The sequence below is a fragment of the Solanum lycopersicum genome, chromosome 10 (genome assembly GCF_036512215.1).
Source record: "Solanum lycopersicum chromosome 10, SLM_r2.1".
In the NCBI taxonomy this organism is placed as follows: domain Eukaryota; kingdom Viridiplantae; phylum Streptophyta; class Magnoliopsida; order Solanales; family Solanaceae; genus Solanum; species Solanum lycopersicum.
Window position 1 is genome coordinate 22,498,161 of NC_090809.1, and position 17,481 is coordinate 22,515,641.

The 17,481-nt window shown below is 39.9% G+C and overlaps 1 long non-coding RNA gene across 2 annotated transcripts; it reads right to left on the reverse strand.

Annotated features, from left to right (window-relative positions):
* Positions 1-7,877: 7,877 nt before the first annotated feature.
* Positions 7,878-15,336, reverse strand: LOC138339044 (uncharacterized). Of its 2 annotated transcripts, XR_011212068.1 has the most exons (3): positions 9,423-9,516; positions 9,010-9,056; positions 7,878-8,289 (listed from the first exon to the last, which is right to left on the reverse strand). It is a non-coding gene; the product is annotated as an uncharacterized lncRNA (long non-coding RNA). The 2 variants fall into 2 exon arrangements; XR_011212069.1 differs by lacking the exons at positions 9,010-9,056; positions 9,423-9,516 and adding an exon at positions 14,857-15,336.
* Between the last annotated feature and the right edge of the window lie 2,145 nt (positions 15,337-17,481).

Consider the following 17,481-nt stretch of genomic DNA (forward strand, 5'->3'; position numbering starts at 1 on the left):
AAAGTTGTATGTATGGTTCATGTATGCCTGGAAACTAGTCTAGAATGATATCATCAACTGCACGATACACCATGAGTAAGATCTTTTGACAACTAAAAAAAGAGTTCTCCTCCTTGCAAGGACCGACTCATTTCGGTGCAAGGTGCGATCAACCGCAAAAGTCAATATAGATAATCTGCTCTCCGGTAAGAGAAGAAAAATAGGCCAAAGCCTGCCAAGGAATCAAGACAATTCGACAAAGGCATAAAGAGTCTCCTTCTTGAACACAGATGTAAGGCGTGTTTGTCAATGCTTGAACTGATTGATGTTAGTGAGCTACGAAGTTAGTCTTCTAGGATCAACTTGCTTCAAAGTGCCCATTAATTATTTGTTAATTTCAGGACTGATCCTATAAGTTATTATGTACTAGGCTTATCTAATGAATTGAGTCTTCTAAGAAAAGTTTCTAATGAATTTGCTAATTGAGGTTCTAGATTCGTCCAAAAGGATATTGATGTTCCTGAGTTTTAGACTGTCACGACCCAACCCGATAGGCCGTGATTAGTGCCCGTTTTGAACACCCACATACAAACCTGCTAAGTATGACCAACTGAAACTAAGACAATATGGAATTTAATCAAATCAAGCCAACCCCAACGTCATATATATATATATAAGAGGACCTGTCTCATAAGGAGTCATAACCATTCAACCATAACAGCATACGCGAGCCGACAAGGCCGCCACTATTCAAAGCATAATGATGTACGCAGCCGACAAGGCTGCCCCTGTACAAGCGGACATCCCAAACAAACCATGTCCAGACCATTATCCAAAACATATATATACAACCCACATAATGTCCACAGACCTCTAAGAGTACATTAGTGAAACTCGACGGGACAGGGCCCCGCCATACCCATAGACGAGCAAAAGACTACACAAAAGTTATGTACCAAAATGACTGGGCTCCGGAACAGTGGAGCTCTCCCAATCAGCAGAGTAGATATCCTAGGCGGGAGGATCACCGAACTGCGCGTCTACACCTGCGGGCATGAAACGCAGCCCCCCGAGGAAAGGGGGGTCAGTACGAACAATGTACTGAGTATGTAAAGCATAAGGTAAAGATGACAGGATACCAATGTGGCAAGTCGAAACAAAATATCGCTACACATATACTTTTTAAGTGAAAATCATGCATATATTTAACATTTAAGGTGCCCAGCTTCCCTAGTAAGGGGCTCGGCAAAATAATCATCACGTCATCTCCGTCATCATCATCATAACCATCCTCATCACCAATCATATATATAATATACATACCCGGCCCTCTAGTGAGGAACTCGGTGACATATGCAAGAAACTCCGCACGAACATTACCCGGCCCGGGACTCGGTGAAATGATAAATGACTCTATGCACGAGCAGAATATTATGAGCAACCATATGCAATTAAAATCATTTCTTATAACTCAATAGAACAATCAACGTGAACCAGCAAGGAGTATTACCAAAGATTAATGTTTTATCAAGATTATGAACCTTTAATACGATATGAAAACGTAAAATTTCAATGACTCTAAGAAGCATTACCATAGATATTAGAGATCATCATAGCCTTAGACATAACCGATATATAGAGGAATAATTGTGGAAGCAAGAATATACATCACCTAGACGCTTTAGAGGTAAGTATCAAATCTGTCCGTTATTCGCTTATTTTTAAAATTCATGCCAAGCAAAGAAAGAAGGGACAGCGTTACATACCGTATAATTGAGCCGCACGTCCAATATTTACTGCTCAAGCTATTAATCTATAACAAGCAACAATCGTGCCGCAATTAGATAAACATCGTGCATTACTTTCTTGTAAGCTAGCTAATAATCTAACGAAAATTCGGCAGCACCTCCCCTATTTTCCTTACTTCGTCCCAATCCGACAACAATCCAAATTATCCACAGCAATACCAATAACACATATAACCCAAAGAATCATATAAACAGCCCAAGCACCAACATGACACCACTAATAATCCGATTATGGTTTCCATTCATACTTAGCACATTCAATAACTAAAACAAACTTCCTAAGCTACTGGTCACGCCCCCTTCTTAAAATTAATGGATAATTAACAAGGGTATTCTAAAGAATTAACACACCAAACAAGGAGATTACTAACCAAATTATTTGCAGCTGCTGGCCAAGAGTTGCAGGGTTGGTTTCTCCATTTCCATGGCTGCCTAAGACAAGTGGTGAAGAAGAAGATGATATGCAGTAATGCATTTCATCACTTTATATAGCATGGAGTGGATTTCTCCACCTCATTTAATAGTATGAAGTGGAGGCATCCCCCCTCTACACCTGTCCACTAAGGCCAGCCCACAATCTGATCCCTTTTTAATTTTTGCCTTGAGTGGTGGGGCCCATTGGATTAAATCAATCCAAATTAGCCACTAATTAATCTCTCACTTAAATTTAATGGCACTTACATTAACCAACTCATACTTAATATCACATTTGGAAATAACATCCTTGCCTAATATTTCTTTACGTCTTCTAGATCACGATGTGCACTACGTATAAAAAAAATACGAGGCATAACATCCTTCCCCCCTTAGGAACATTCGTCCTCGAATGTTAAGTTAGCGTCTTGCAAAAACAAATTCCAGCGAGGTCTCTCTAAAAGTTATACCTATCAACCTGCATTCCGTAACTTACAGATGCCTCACAGCTACATAATCTCATTATCTATCAATATAGTCAAGCTAGGAATTGAATTACCTGCAGGTACGGGGAACAAGTAAGGATACTTATTTTTCATTTCGTCTTCCGCTTCCCAAGTCATCTCCTCCCTATTGTTATTTTGCCACAACACTTTGACGGAAGCCACATCCTTAGTACGTAACCTTCTAACCTGACGATCAAGTATAGCCACGGGTTTCTCCTCATATGACAACTCCTCTGTTACCTGAATATCATCTACAGGGAATACTCTAAAAGGATCACCAATACATTTACGTAGCATCGATACATGGAAGACTGGATGTACCGCCTCCAAATCAGATGGTAGATCCAACTCATAGGCAACCTTGCCTATCCTACGAACAATCTGATAAGGCCCAATGTATCTCGGACTGAGCTTCCCCTTCCTGCCGAATCTCATCACACCCCTCATGGGTGATACCTTCAAGAATACCCAGTCACCAATCTGAAACTCCAAATCTCGACGCCGATTATCTGCATATGACTTCTATCGACTCTGGGCTGCTAATAATCTTTCTTGAATAAGCTTCACCTTGTCAACAGCTTGCTGAATCACATCCGGGCCTATTAACTTAGTCTCGCCAACATCAAACCAACCAATAGGTGATCTGCACTTCCTCCCATATAAGGCCTCGTACGGTGCCATCTGGATACTAGAATGGTAGCTATTATTATAGGCAAACTCAATGAGCGGCAAGTGGTCATCCCAGCTGCCTTTGTAGTCAATAATACAGGCCCGCAACATATCTTCTAGTGTCTGAATAGTACGCTCAGCCTGCCCATCAGTCTGAGGGTGAAATGCTGTGCTAAGGTTCACCTGTGTCCCCAATCCCTTCTGAAACGATCTCCAAAAGTTGGCTGTAAATTGAGCTCCTCTGTCTGATATAATGGACGTGGGAACCCCATGAAGTCTCACTATCTCCCTGACATATAACCTCGCATAATCTTCAGCCGAATAAGTAGTCCTGACTGGAAGAAAATGGGCCGATTTCGTCAGCCTATCTACAATAACCCATATAGAGTCATACTTCTGTTGAGTGCGAGGTAAGCCTGTAATGAAGTCCATATTAATCATCTCCCATTTCCAAGTCGGGATCTCTATCTCCTGTAATAATCCACCAGGCTTTTGATGTTCGATCTTGACTTGTTGACAATTTGGGCACTGAGCAACAAACTCTGCTATGTCCTTTTTCATGCCATCCCACCAATATAAGCATCTGAGGTCATGATACATTTTTGTTGACCCTGGGTGAATAGAATAACGGGCAGAGTGTGCCTCTCCCATAACTTGCCGTCGTAGCCCCGCAGTATCGGGTACACACAATCTGCCTTCATATCGTAACACTCCATCAGGTGTAACCTTAAATGGGGTCTTTTCCTTTTGAAGAGCTGCATCTCTATACTGTGCCAGAATAGGGTCCTTGTATTGGTGTCTCTTTACCTCATCTATGATTGAGGACTCAGCAACCTCTCGAATAGAAACTCCACTATCTTCCGAATTAGCTAGACGGACTCCAAGGCTGGATAGCCGCTGAATCTCCCGAACCATATCCCTCCTTTCTGGTTGTACATCTGTCAAGCTACCCATGGACTTACGGCTAAGAGCATCTGCTACAACATTCGCTTTCCCTGGATGATATAAAATATCAACATCATAATCCTTTAGCAACTCTAACCACCGCCTCTGTCGTAAGTTCAACTCCTTCTGTTTAAAGATATATTGGAGACTCTTATGATCTGTATAGATGTCCACATGGACACCATATAAATAATGTCTCCATATCTTCAAGGCATGAACCACGACCGCTAACTCCAGATCGTGAGTAGGATAGTTCTTTTCATGCTTCCTAAGTTGTCGGGAGGCATAGGCTATAACTTTGCCATGCTGCATCAATACACATCCTAGCCCAACACCCGAAGCATCACAATAAATAACATAGCCGTCTGGTCCCTCTGGAAGAGTTAGGACTGGAGCTGTAGTCAATTTGTCTTTCAATAACTGGAAGCTTCGCTCACAAGCATCTGTCCACTGGAACTTGGCTGCCTTTTGAGTTAGCCTTGTCAAAGGCACTAAAATTGAGGCAAACTTTTCTACGAATCTCCTGTAATATCCTGCTAACCCCAAAAAGCTGCGTACCTCAGTAGGTGTCGTAGGTCTGGGCCAAGTCTTTACTGCCTCAATCTTCTGCGTATCTACCCGAATACCATCAGCTCCAATAATATGCCCCAAGAATGCCACTGAAGTCAACCAGAACTCGCACTTAGAAAATTTAGCATACAACTTCTGGTGCTGAAGCACCCTAAGTACCGTCCTTAAATGATCTGCATGCTCCTCTTCTGAACGTGAATAGACCAGAATATCATCTATAAATACAATAACAAACATATCAAGGAATGGTTTAAATACTCGATTCATTAAATCCATGAATACCGCTGGAGCATTAGTCAGCCCAAAAGACAGCACTCTAAACTCATAATGCCCATATCGGGTTCGGAATGCTGTCTTTGGAATATCTGCCTCCCTTACCCGCACCTGATGATAACCTGACCGCAAGTCTATCTTTGAAAAACACTTTGCACCCTGCAACTGGTCAAATAGATCGTCAATCCTTGGGATGGGATACCTGTTCTTTATTGTTACTTTGTTCAACTGCCTATAATCAATGCACATCCGCAGCGACCCATCCTTCTTCCTCACAAACAGTACTGGTGCTCCCCAAGGTGACGTACTAGGCCTGATGAAGCCCTTTTCTAGCAAATCCCTCAATTGCTCTTTCAATTCTTTCAACTCAGCAGGTGCCATTCTATAAGGAGGTATAGATATAGGCTGGGTATCTGGCAGTACATCTATAGTAAACTCTATCTCCCGTTCTGGAGGAAGGCCTGGAAGTTCCTCGTGGAATACATCAGGAAATTCATTAACTACCGGGACTGATTGAAGAGTCGGTGCCTCTGCCTTTATGTCATACACCCAAATCAGATGGTAAATATAGCCTTTTCTAACCATCTTCCCGGCCTTGAGGTATGAAATGAACTTACCTTTCGGCGATACTGTACTTCCCTTCCACTCTATAATCGGTTCCCCTGGAAATTGAAATCGAACTATCTTTTCTCTGCAATCAACATTAGCATAACAAGCAGCCAACCAATCCATGCCCATGATAATATCAAACTCAATCATATTTAACTCTATTAGATCTGCTACGGTATGACGACTATATATAGCTACTGAACAATTCCTATATACTCGCGTAGCTATGACAAAATCTCCTACAGGTGTAGCTACCTCAAATGGTTCTATCAACTCAGACTCTATTCCGATCCTACTAGCAACAAAGGGAGATATACATGATAAGGTGGAACCTGGGTCTATCAATGCATACACACTTCGGGAGAATAGTGATAATATACCTGTGATCACATTAGGTGACGCCTCTTGATCTTGCCTATTAGTCAAAGCATATATACGATTTGAGGGACCGCTAGAACTAGAAGCTCCACCACGTCCTCTACCACGGCCTGCTGGTGCCTGAATACCCTGCCCCGTAGGGCGCATAGCCACAGAAGAAGATGAACCAGCAACGGACCCTGTAGGCTGTGCCATACCACCTGCACTACCTCTAAGGTGACACTCCCTCATAGTATGGCCCTGACGGCCGCAAGAAAAACACGCACCTGTAGCCCAACGACATTCCCCAGGATGGGACTTACCACAACGAGAACACCGAGGCAAAGGTGGCCTCAACTGGCTCAAACCCCTGCCCATCTGTGACCCTGACACCCTAGAGCTCTGACCAGGTTCCAAATATCCCATACGATCGAACCCCCTACCCATAAAACGTGGGGGTGCACTCTGTGCTGGCTGGGAAGAAAATCTAACATGCTGTTGAGACTGCCCGCTTTGAAACTCGTCAGGATAACCTGCTGATCTAGCCCTCTTATGCTGGCCTCTATTATAATCTCTATCTGGCTGACGTCCCCGGTGTCGATCCTCTACCCCCTGTGCATATGCCTGCACCCGAGCAATGTCCATACCTGGCTGAAGAGTCACTGCCATACAACCGTCAATCAGATAACGATCCAATCCCATCACATAACGATGTACCCTGTCTGCCATATCAGCCACAATAGTAGGCGCATGCCTAGCCAATGAATCAAACTCGAGGCTATACTCTCGAACGCTCCTGCCATTTTGCTTCAAACGCCAGAATTTATCGACTCTAGCTCGCTTCATCTCTGGAGGCAGGAAGGGCCCCGCCATACCGCTGGAGGGGCACCCTCACCCCTAGATAACTCCCAAGACTCATACCAATTAATAGCTACATCCCGCAAATGATACGTAGCCAACTCAACAGACTCGGTCTCCGAAACCTTGATTATCCTCAATGTACGCTGCATCTGACGAATAAACTCTTGCGGATCATCCTGTGGCCTTGACCCAAAGAACTCTGGAGGATTACAACTTAAGAAGTCACGAGCCCTTAAGCTATCAGATCTGTCCGCATGATCAACTCCTAGTCTATGCCTGCGAGCCTGATCTGCCACTAATCCAGTCAGCAATTGAACCGCATCTCTCATGGCCCTATCCTCCGCCCCTGACTGAGGAGCTGGAGGTTCAGATGTTGGGGCCTCGGGGGCTGGTGGTGTCCCCCGAACTGGAGCTGCTGCTGCTCTAAGCTCTTCTGGCGGTGGGGGTGTAGCAGAGCTCTCCGACTGGAGCATAATACCAGGCATAGACTGGGCACGGGCCCTAGTAACTCTTCGGGTCTGACTAGTACCTTCTGCTACCGATTTTCCCTTCTGGGCGGCTGTCGCTTTCTTTGGAGGCATAGCTGAAAACACATGGATTCGTTAGAGAGGGATTATCCTTTTAATATAGCTCTATCGCACGATCTAGAATAAGAAGAAAGAATGACATCCTAAATGTCCTGTAGCTTCCTGTTTATAGATGTGGTGCACAACACACCGATAAACAAGACTCTACTAGACACGGTCTGTAGGCACTTCCGAGGAAGAACCGCTCTGATACCCCTCTTTGTCACGACCCAACCTGATAGGCCGTGATTAGTGCCCGTTTTGGACACCCACATACAAACCTGCTAAGTATGACCAACTGAAACTAAGACAATATGGAATTTAATCAAATCAAGCCAACCCCAACGTCATATATATATATAAGAGGACCTGTCTCATAAGGAGTCATAACCATTCAACCATAACAGCATACGCGAGCCGACAAGGCCGCCACTATTCAAAGCATAATGATGTACGCAGCCGACAAGGCTGCCCCTGTACAAGCGGACATCCCAAACAAACCATGTCCAGACCATTATCCAAAACATATATATACAACCCACATAATGTCCACAGACCTCTAAGAGTACATTAGTGAAACTCGACGGGACAGGGCCCCGCCATACCCATAGACGAACAAAAGACTACACAAAAGTTATGTACCAAAACGACTGGGCTCCGGAACAGTGGAGCTCTCCCAATCAGCAGAGTAGATATCCTAGGCGGGAGGATCACCGAACTGCGCGTCTACACCTGCGGGCATGAAACGCAGCCCCCCGAGGAAAGGGGGGTCAGTACGGACAATGTACTGAGTATGTAAAGCATAAGGTAAAGATGACAGGATACCAATGTGGCAAGTCGAAACAAAATATCGCTACACATATACTTTTTAAGTGAAAATCATGCATATATTTAACATTTAAGGTGCCCAGCTTCCCTAGTAAGGGGCTCGGCAAAATAATCATCACGTCATCTCCGTCATCATCATCATAACCATCCTCATCACCAATCATATATATAATATACATACCCGGCCCTCTAGTGAGGAACTCGGTGACATATGCAAGAAACTCCGCACGAACATTACCCGGCTCGGGACTCGGTGAAATGATAAATGACTCTATGCACGAGCAGAATATTATGAGCAACCATATGCAATTAAAATCATTTCTTATAACTCAATAGAACAATCAACGTGAACCAGCAAGGAGTATTACCAAAGATTAATGTTTTATCAAGATTATGAACCTTTAATACGATATGAAAACGTAAAATTTCAATGACTCTAAGAAGCATTACCATAGATATTAGAGATCATCATAGCCTTAGACATAACCGATATATAGAGGAATAATTGTGGAAGCAAGAATATACATCACCTAGACGCTTTAGAGGTAAGTATCAAATCTGTCCGTTATTCGCTTATTTTTAAAAGTCATGCCAAGCAAAGAAAGAAGGGACAGCGTTACATACCATATAATTGAGCCGCACGTCCAATATTTACTGCTCAAGCTATTAATCTATAACAAGCAACAATCGTGCCGCAATTAGATAAACATCGTGCTTTACTTTCTTGTAAGCTAGCTAATAATCTAACGAAAATTCGGCAGCACCTCCCCTATTTTCCTTACTTCGTCCCAATCCGACAACAATCCAAATTATCCACAGCAATACCAATAACACATATAACCCAAAGAATCATATAAACAGCCCAAGCACCAACATGACACCACTAATAATCCGATTATGGTTTCCATTCATACTTAGCACATTCAATAACTAAAACAAACTTCCTAAGCTACTGGTCACGCCCCCTTCTTAAAATTAATGGATAATTAACAAGGGTATTCTAAAGAATTAACACACCAAACAAGGAGATTACTAACCAAATTATTTGCAGCTGCTGGCCAAGAGTTGCAGGGTTGGTTCTCCATTTCCATGGCTGCCTAAGACAAGTGGTGAAGAAGAAGATGATATGCAGTAATGCATTTCATCACTTTATATAGCATGGAGTGGATTTCTCCACCTCATTTAATAGTATGAAGTGGAGGCAGCCCCCCTCTACACCTGTCCACTAAGGCCAGCACACAATCTGATCCCTTTTTAATTTTTGCCTTGAGTGGTGGGGCCCATTGGATTAAATCAATCCAAATTAGCCACTAATTAATCCCTCACTTAAAGTTAATGGCACTTACATTAACCAACTCATACTTAATATCACATTTGGAAATAACATCCTTGCCTAATATTTCTTTACGTCTTCTAGATCACGATGCGCACTACGTATAAAAAAAATACGAGGCATAACATAGACTTTCTGGTAGCCAATGATCTAAAAGAGCTAGCAGTGCAAAGATACTCAAAAGTGGTTCGTGCACATAAAAAAACGGTTGGACTGTGTCTTTCTCTATTTTGTTCCTTCCTCAGCAAGGTTGGCAGTTTTCTGATGTAAGCTTCCTGGGTACTGTAAAAAGTTTATGTAAATTCCCTATATTCAAAGGGAGTTGCTGACTTATAATATCCCCTGATCCGAGGGTGAGCTAGAATTGCGTATGGTAAAGAGGAAAGGAAGAATCCATTGTAAAGGAAGACAACATTTACCATTTCCGCTGCCTTCCTAAAGGCTTATTGGTAGCTCTTAGGTTTTCTATCAGTAGAGTGATTGCCAAAACCTAGGTATGTTTTTGGACAATAATAAGAAGAGATGTTGTATCTTGTACAAACTATCATCTATAGTTTTAGCGACGTGCAAGCCAGTTTCTTCGAGACAAGCCCCCCAACCATTACACTATTCCTGCCCTAAAGCAAGGGAATCCGCTCTAACCTAACACCCTGGTAGGAATTGATAGATTTAAAGTGAATTAATCCTTTTAATACAAGTTCTTTCCTCTAATAATGGCTATGAACTACTCGAACTGAACTGTCAACGCTTTCAAACCAAGAGTGAGAAAGCTTAATCAATTAAGAGTATTTTAGTTGAATGGATTAACTTATTCCCCATAAGAGACCGGAAAGGAAGCTATCAAATTTAGGGTAAACACCAAGGTAGGGTCGAAAGGGAAAACAATGATGTTTGATGTGAACGGAAGCACATATTTCACAAAGAAAGAAAAACAGGAAGCTGCATAGAAAACATTACCCTCACTCAGAATAATATACTCCTTGGAGACATGAAGCACAATAAACCTCCCTACCTTAAGACTTCTAACATGGTCGATTCTAGATAGAGTACGGTAACCCACAACCCCCTACTCTACAAAACAATGATTGGAAAATCTCTTCATAGGGTACTGTAGCTATACAACCGTAGTACCATACGGATGGTGAGAGTTCATAAGAGCTTAAATTTAGACAGGTGAAAACATTCTTACTCAAATTATGAACCCTGAACCTCTTTGCGTATTCACAACTGAAACTTGATGGGAATTCATAAATTTATTATAGGAAAGAAAAAGCCCATATACAAAAAAAATTCATATACACGAGCGTCCTACTACATTTTCCCCTAGTACATCATACTTAAGAAAGTGGTTTCTAGGGTCAACCTGTTTCATTGCATGCCAGATCATTATGTGATGAGACCGTGCAAACAAAGGCAACGAGAAGCGCTAGCCGACACTGGAAAATGGGTGGGTGTCCAACAATCATTCCTTAGCTAAGAAGGATTCATTCACTGCAGCTTCTCTTACTAGCAGATGAAACTAGCAACATCACATCATATAGAATACTGATTAACAGGCATTCAAGTCTATCTTATAGTTTATGTTGTTGATCTCATTGTTTCCGCGAGTGCATCCTTCTTTTCCAAGCTTTATTTGTATCATAATTTTTCCATATGGGCACCTATTCATTTGTTTTGGGGTGTATAAAGGCATGAAGCGATTCAGCTTCTATTTTTTTGTATTGACGCAATTTGAAGATCATGATTTCTCCCTGCCGCTCAAGCGGGATCAGATCGGTCTTTAGTGAGAACATCTGTAATTCAATCGGGAACGAAAAGACTTCACTTCAATTCAATAAATGACGTCTACTTCGTAAGTTGTAAGGAAAAATATATAACCAAAAGAAAAGGTGATAGGGGAGACTATCCATTTCACTCTACGTGAGTTATAAAGTTGAACCCCCTTCACAATTGATTAAAATGAATGTTTCCCAGAGATATTTGTTCAAATCCAATGCGTGAAGACAGAGTGAATTCAACAAATCTAAGGAAGCAAGTCCTAGGATTCACTATTTATCAATCAAGAAAGTAAAGGAGAGAAGGTTATGTTGAAAGTAGTACGTCTGCAAGGATCTGTCGTTAACGATTTGATCGGGACACATACAATTGAAAGTCTAATCCCAACCTCTTTATAAGGAGCTCCAAAAAAGACTTCACTTTAGAGGGGGAATCTTCCTACAAGTGAGCACCAAGTCAAATGTATTCAAAAAGGGCCATACCTCTGCCTAGACAAAGGGGACTTTAAGGAAGCCTCGTAGGAGACATTGAATGTAACCAGCCTTCAAAAGTCGGAGGAGTCAATATCAACTTTCGATTCAAATAAGAGAAATATTGAGGTTTATCCGCTTCAATTTATTAAGGTATTTTTCTATATAGCCTTCTAAATAGTAAGAGTAGGAATTAAAAAGCAAGAACTCTTAACCATCATTCCTTAACTCTAAAGGGAGTCAATGTGTAGATCAACGACGAAAGGTGGCATAGCGCCCGATTGATTGAGAGTCTTACAGCGCGTCATGCAAGATAGTAAAATCAATGTAGAAGCAGCCCCCGGATCCACACAGGGTACTCTAAAGGATGTTATCTTTAACCTACTGCTCAACAATTCTAATTTGAAATTGAAAGCTTTATTGGACTGTGATGCCAATCTAAAACATAACAGGGTTGAAGCATCTTCTTGGAATCACTAAGGAAGTAGGAAAAGATCCAAGGTTGCCTGAGGCCATGAAAGTTAGGATGCTTGCTCTTGAAGATGAACTAAACATGGTCATGGGCCAATTTCTCGGTGCTGTTGAAGGTATGAATGAACACTTTACCCTAATTGGTTGGGGGTGGGCGGGAATTTAGTAGTTGCTTAGTCGTTCAAATGTCAGACTGTCGTAAGCTTGACATTATTCTATTTACTCTCTCAAATGAGGGGCTGGTTTATTTTGCCATAGGGGACATCTCCTGTCATCCCTTAAATATGGTTCACGAAAGGGATTGACCGGAATGATTGTAACGACACACACTAACACCACTACTTAGAGGTGGAAATAAGGGAGGTCGGAGGATGACAGAGCAGTCATTCCTTGCTCTCTCCTTACATCTTCTGTGAGGGAACCTCCTTTTAGAGTGTGAGTCGTTTCCAATGCGGTTAATTGCAATTAGGCTTTGCCTATGCATTTAGCTCCGCTCCAGATATAACTCTCAATGGCATGTAGCTGTAGGCGGGAACTCTTATTTTTATCTTATACTTTGGCCAGGGTGGTAATCCCAACCATATAAGCAATGGCAATCGCTACAAGCAACCTATTTTGATACCCTTTTCGTCGTACTTCCTCTTTTCTCTCCCTGCCGAGCTTGTTGAAGTGCCATTGCAAAGATCTAGTGTAATTCCCGTTCCCCGAAGCCAGTCCCAGTAGTGCTAGTATTAATAGGATGATCTCACTTCTGTTTACTCAGTCACCTCTTTCTTATCAAAGACTCTGGCAGCTCGAACTCATCGTCAAGAGCTAAAATTACTTCAAGAGGACAAATCATATTACAAATTAATAATATTATATAATTTAAAAGTTGCAAAATATGCACACCAAATTTTATTTTAATTATAGATATGTTGAAAATTATTTACAAGCTTATAAACGTGATTTCTAGGTGATCGGAGTAGAACAACACATATAGGCATGATTTTATAACTCCAAATGATTAAAAAGAACATTTTTATCCTTAAGCATGATTTCTACGTGATAGGACAATGCTGAAAAATTATGACATATTTTTAGCATCTAACCGATGAGCCTACTAAATTATTAGGATTTTATTTTGACATTCAAAAGTTATTAAAATCTAATTGTTTGAAGCTTATTAACAAATTTAGAGTTTCTAAATAAAATAATTAAGCATGTTGAAAATTGATTAGTTTACAATACCTATAAACAAGGATTCTAGGTGGTAGAAAAATTTAAAATCGCATAATACCTATCGACATGATTTCTAACGTTGAAAATTATGAGAAAATAAATAAAGAAAAATCATGTAAATCCCCTCACCTTAGATGATCCCCCCATTTTTTTTTTCGTATGTTGAGAGTTAGAGTTAGAGAGATAAAAATATTGAAATAACAATGAAGAACAAATGGAAATACACAACATTAAAATAAATGAAACATCATTCAAAATTTCTTCTAGGCGACTCTTCCACAACTTGAACTCTAAGTTCAAAACCTACTAGAAAGTGTAATATAACACATATATATAATGAAAAATATTCATAGTATTAAATATTCATAATAACCGATTACTTTCACATAAAAAACATGTAAAAATAGGTAAAGAATAATCATTGTCGTACATAGAGGGAAAGGAAAACGAAAGTAACTCGAATGCTTCCTATAAACACAATCGGAAAAATATAAACAAATAAAGAAAATTGTCACAACTCTAATTAAGCAAAGAGGAGACAAATAATCAAAACCCATACAAGGAAAAACATCAAAGCAAACACGGATAATTTGTTTTCCTCAACAAGACGGAACGAAATCAGCTAAAAAACTTAATAGACATATTAAGAGTCTATTTCAAATTCTAGTTATGGCAAATAATCGGTTTAAAAGAAGGAGTAGTACAATTAAACAAGATGGAGTGATTTAATTAAGGGGAAGAGATATTTTACATATCAATTTAACTCTAATTAGGTAAAAAAAATTAATTAATGTATAACACAATAATAAAATTGATTTATAAATTTTAAATTTATAAGATTGCTATCGAATCAGCAAATACTACTAGTTAAGAGTGATAAGGCAATACTAAGGAGGAGCTTAGCATGAAACTATTTGATAGAGGAAAAGTAGTATTTTTGCAAGTAGGAAATTCAAATAGTATGATTAACAACTTTGTCAATATCCATTTACAGAGACTAGAACATATTTGAACATACATAGTAAAAGAAAGGTGAAATTCTAGGCAGAGATTTTGACTATGAATAAACCTAATGAAGAGTTTTGATACATCACAGATAAAACATGCATAAATAATATTTTTTGCCAGTAAACAAATAAGACAAAGTGCAAGCAAACAATAGGTCATAAGTTGAGAAATTGAATCGGGCTAGAGAATAACCTCATTTATCTACGAAATGCTTGGCAGAGTAGGCCCTCCGTTCTCGTCGACTACTACTGCTTTCCTGCGTTTTGGTTGGTACCTTCACTGGTCGTTCTCTTGAGGCTGGCAGATACTGCTTGTCCTGCAGATGGAAGAGAAAGAGAAAATGAAGATGGAAAAAAGCATTACTGGCGACCCTCCTCGTCGGACACTTGCTTTCTTCGCCGGCGTTATTGCCTATGCTGTCGTTGTGTATCTCGCTGGCTTCCTGGAAGCTTGCCACAGCTACTGGTTGGTGTTGCTGCTCGGAGAAAGAGAAGAGGAGAAGAGAAGAGGGCCGAGATGGAGGCGGAGAGAGGGAGAAAGAGGAAGAGGAGAAGAAGCAAAGGAGGAGAGAGAGGCGGTTAAAGAGGGAGAGGGAAAAGAGGCTCGCCGGTTGGAAAAAGGAGAGAGAGAGGATGAGCAACGAGAGAGGAGAGAAGAAGAGGGGGCGGCGTCTTCTTGAGAGAGGAGAGAAAGAAGATGAATTTTTTTTTTAGGTTTTTGTCTTTTAGCTAGAAAAGTAAAGGATTGATATTAACCATTGGATGAAACTTATATAAACAGCTAGGATTTAATATAAGAGATGGACGGATGAGATTCAAAATAAAATGAATCTTAAATCAAAATGGGTTGGATATGAAATGATCAAAATTGAAATAAAAAATGGCTAGAGATTAAATAAAAGGGTGACTATAATTGAAATAAAATTTGAATTGAAGTGGTAAGAATTGAAATAAATTAGAATAAAATAGGCTACAATTTAAGTCCTAAATGGTTATAATGATGTTATTAGGCAGTGTCTAAATTTTAATGAAATGTGGAGATCAAACGTCCAAGAACGTCCATGACGTTTGAAAGTTTTGCCTTGAAACGTGCTTGGGAGTCCTAATGTGTCTTGGCATGCTTTATGTGTTGTTATGGATTCAAATTTATATAATATGTTCCTAACATGTGTACGAAATTATTTGTGGTGGAAACGTCTCGGTAAAACTCCCCGAGGACAAACCAAAGGGTCCTTGAGGAGGGCCGAAGCCTTGGGATAATAAGCTGCCCAAGGCAGCCACGTTGTTCATGGATCAAGTGGGTCCGTGTCGCGGACTTGGGGTTTACAAGAGCTAAAATTTGTTCCGCATCGCAGACTTGTTTACCGATGAAAGTTACAAAAATTTAAGTTGAGTTTTAACTAATTAAAAGGTCCTATAAGTGCAGGGGTCTTTTGGGTATTTTGGGGAATAATTATAGGCTGTTATTGAACCTTTTTAAACCTCAATTCAACATTCAAATAAAATTCCTCAAGTCCAAAACAAGACCTCTACATGTCTTCTCTCCAAAAACCTCCATTGATGAATCTTTGAAGATCCAAGGTAGAAGAAAGATTTTCCCTGGTTTTTCTTTATCAATCTTGTGGGGTTTCGTTGGATTCACTTTCATTCAAGGAGTCAATTTCAATGATTTTAAAAATTATCAAAAAGAAAAATTCTCTTATTTTGTGATATAGCCATGGGTTCTTGCAAAAAATGTTTTTAATCAATAAATTAAGATTGAGTTGATGTTAATTTGATGATTTTGGATCAGAAAATCCATGAACCCATTTGAATCATGATTTCCTTATTTTGACTGTATTTTGGGTTATTTGCCCATGTCTCAATTGTATTGATTTCTTATGTAGATTGTATTCTATTATTGAATTATTAAAGAATTATCTTAGTATCATGTGTAGTATGTCCTTAATTAATGAATTTGTATTGTATTACTTTTGATTAATTGTATATTGAGATTATTAGATTTAATTGGTGATCATGACTATGGGTAAGAGCCTTGGTATATTGAGTTGATTGATTTGTCTATGGATTGAAGTTGTGAGATTGGATTAGTGGTATGTTTACCTAAATCTCTCTATATTGTGTAGTGTAGGTCTTGAATTATGATGATTGTTACTATGATCCACTTATGGTGGCGATGCATATGTGTTATACTTGTGAATTATGTGGCCTCATCAGTATTACCTTATGAATTATGATATTATCATGTGATAACTTGATTATGTGAGTAGTGTAAAGGTGTTGATGACTTATGTGTATGTGTGAAATCAAATCATGAGTTGTTCTAAAGGATGCTATGTGATCGTGATAAGCTAGATTGTTGCCTTGTATGTATATGTTAGATGTTGAAGTGTGAATCCTCTTAGTTGACTATATGAACCTTATGATGAGTCAAGTTGATGATTCTATAGAAGTGTATATGATGACTTGCAAGTATATCTAATAGTTCTTATGTGCTTCTTGAATGATATTTCTATATTTGATAATGTAAAGTGAAGTGTGTCTTGTCTAGGTAGACCTATGTCCCTTGTTTGATACATTAATGAATATGATTCCTTGACTTAGACGTTAGGACACCTTTGGTCATGAATGTGTATGTGCAAAATGAATATGATGTTTAATATACCAAAGGAGGTCATTTATGTGGAACCTTTTCGAATGAAGGTTATGATATCCTTGTAGTTGAAATTCGTAATGATATACTTCTTGTGTGAATGATGGACTTAGGGTTGGTTGGCTGGAACGACATGAAATCATCCGTAGGAAATTCATTGAGCTA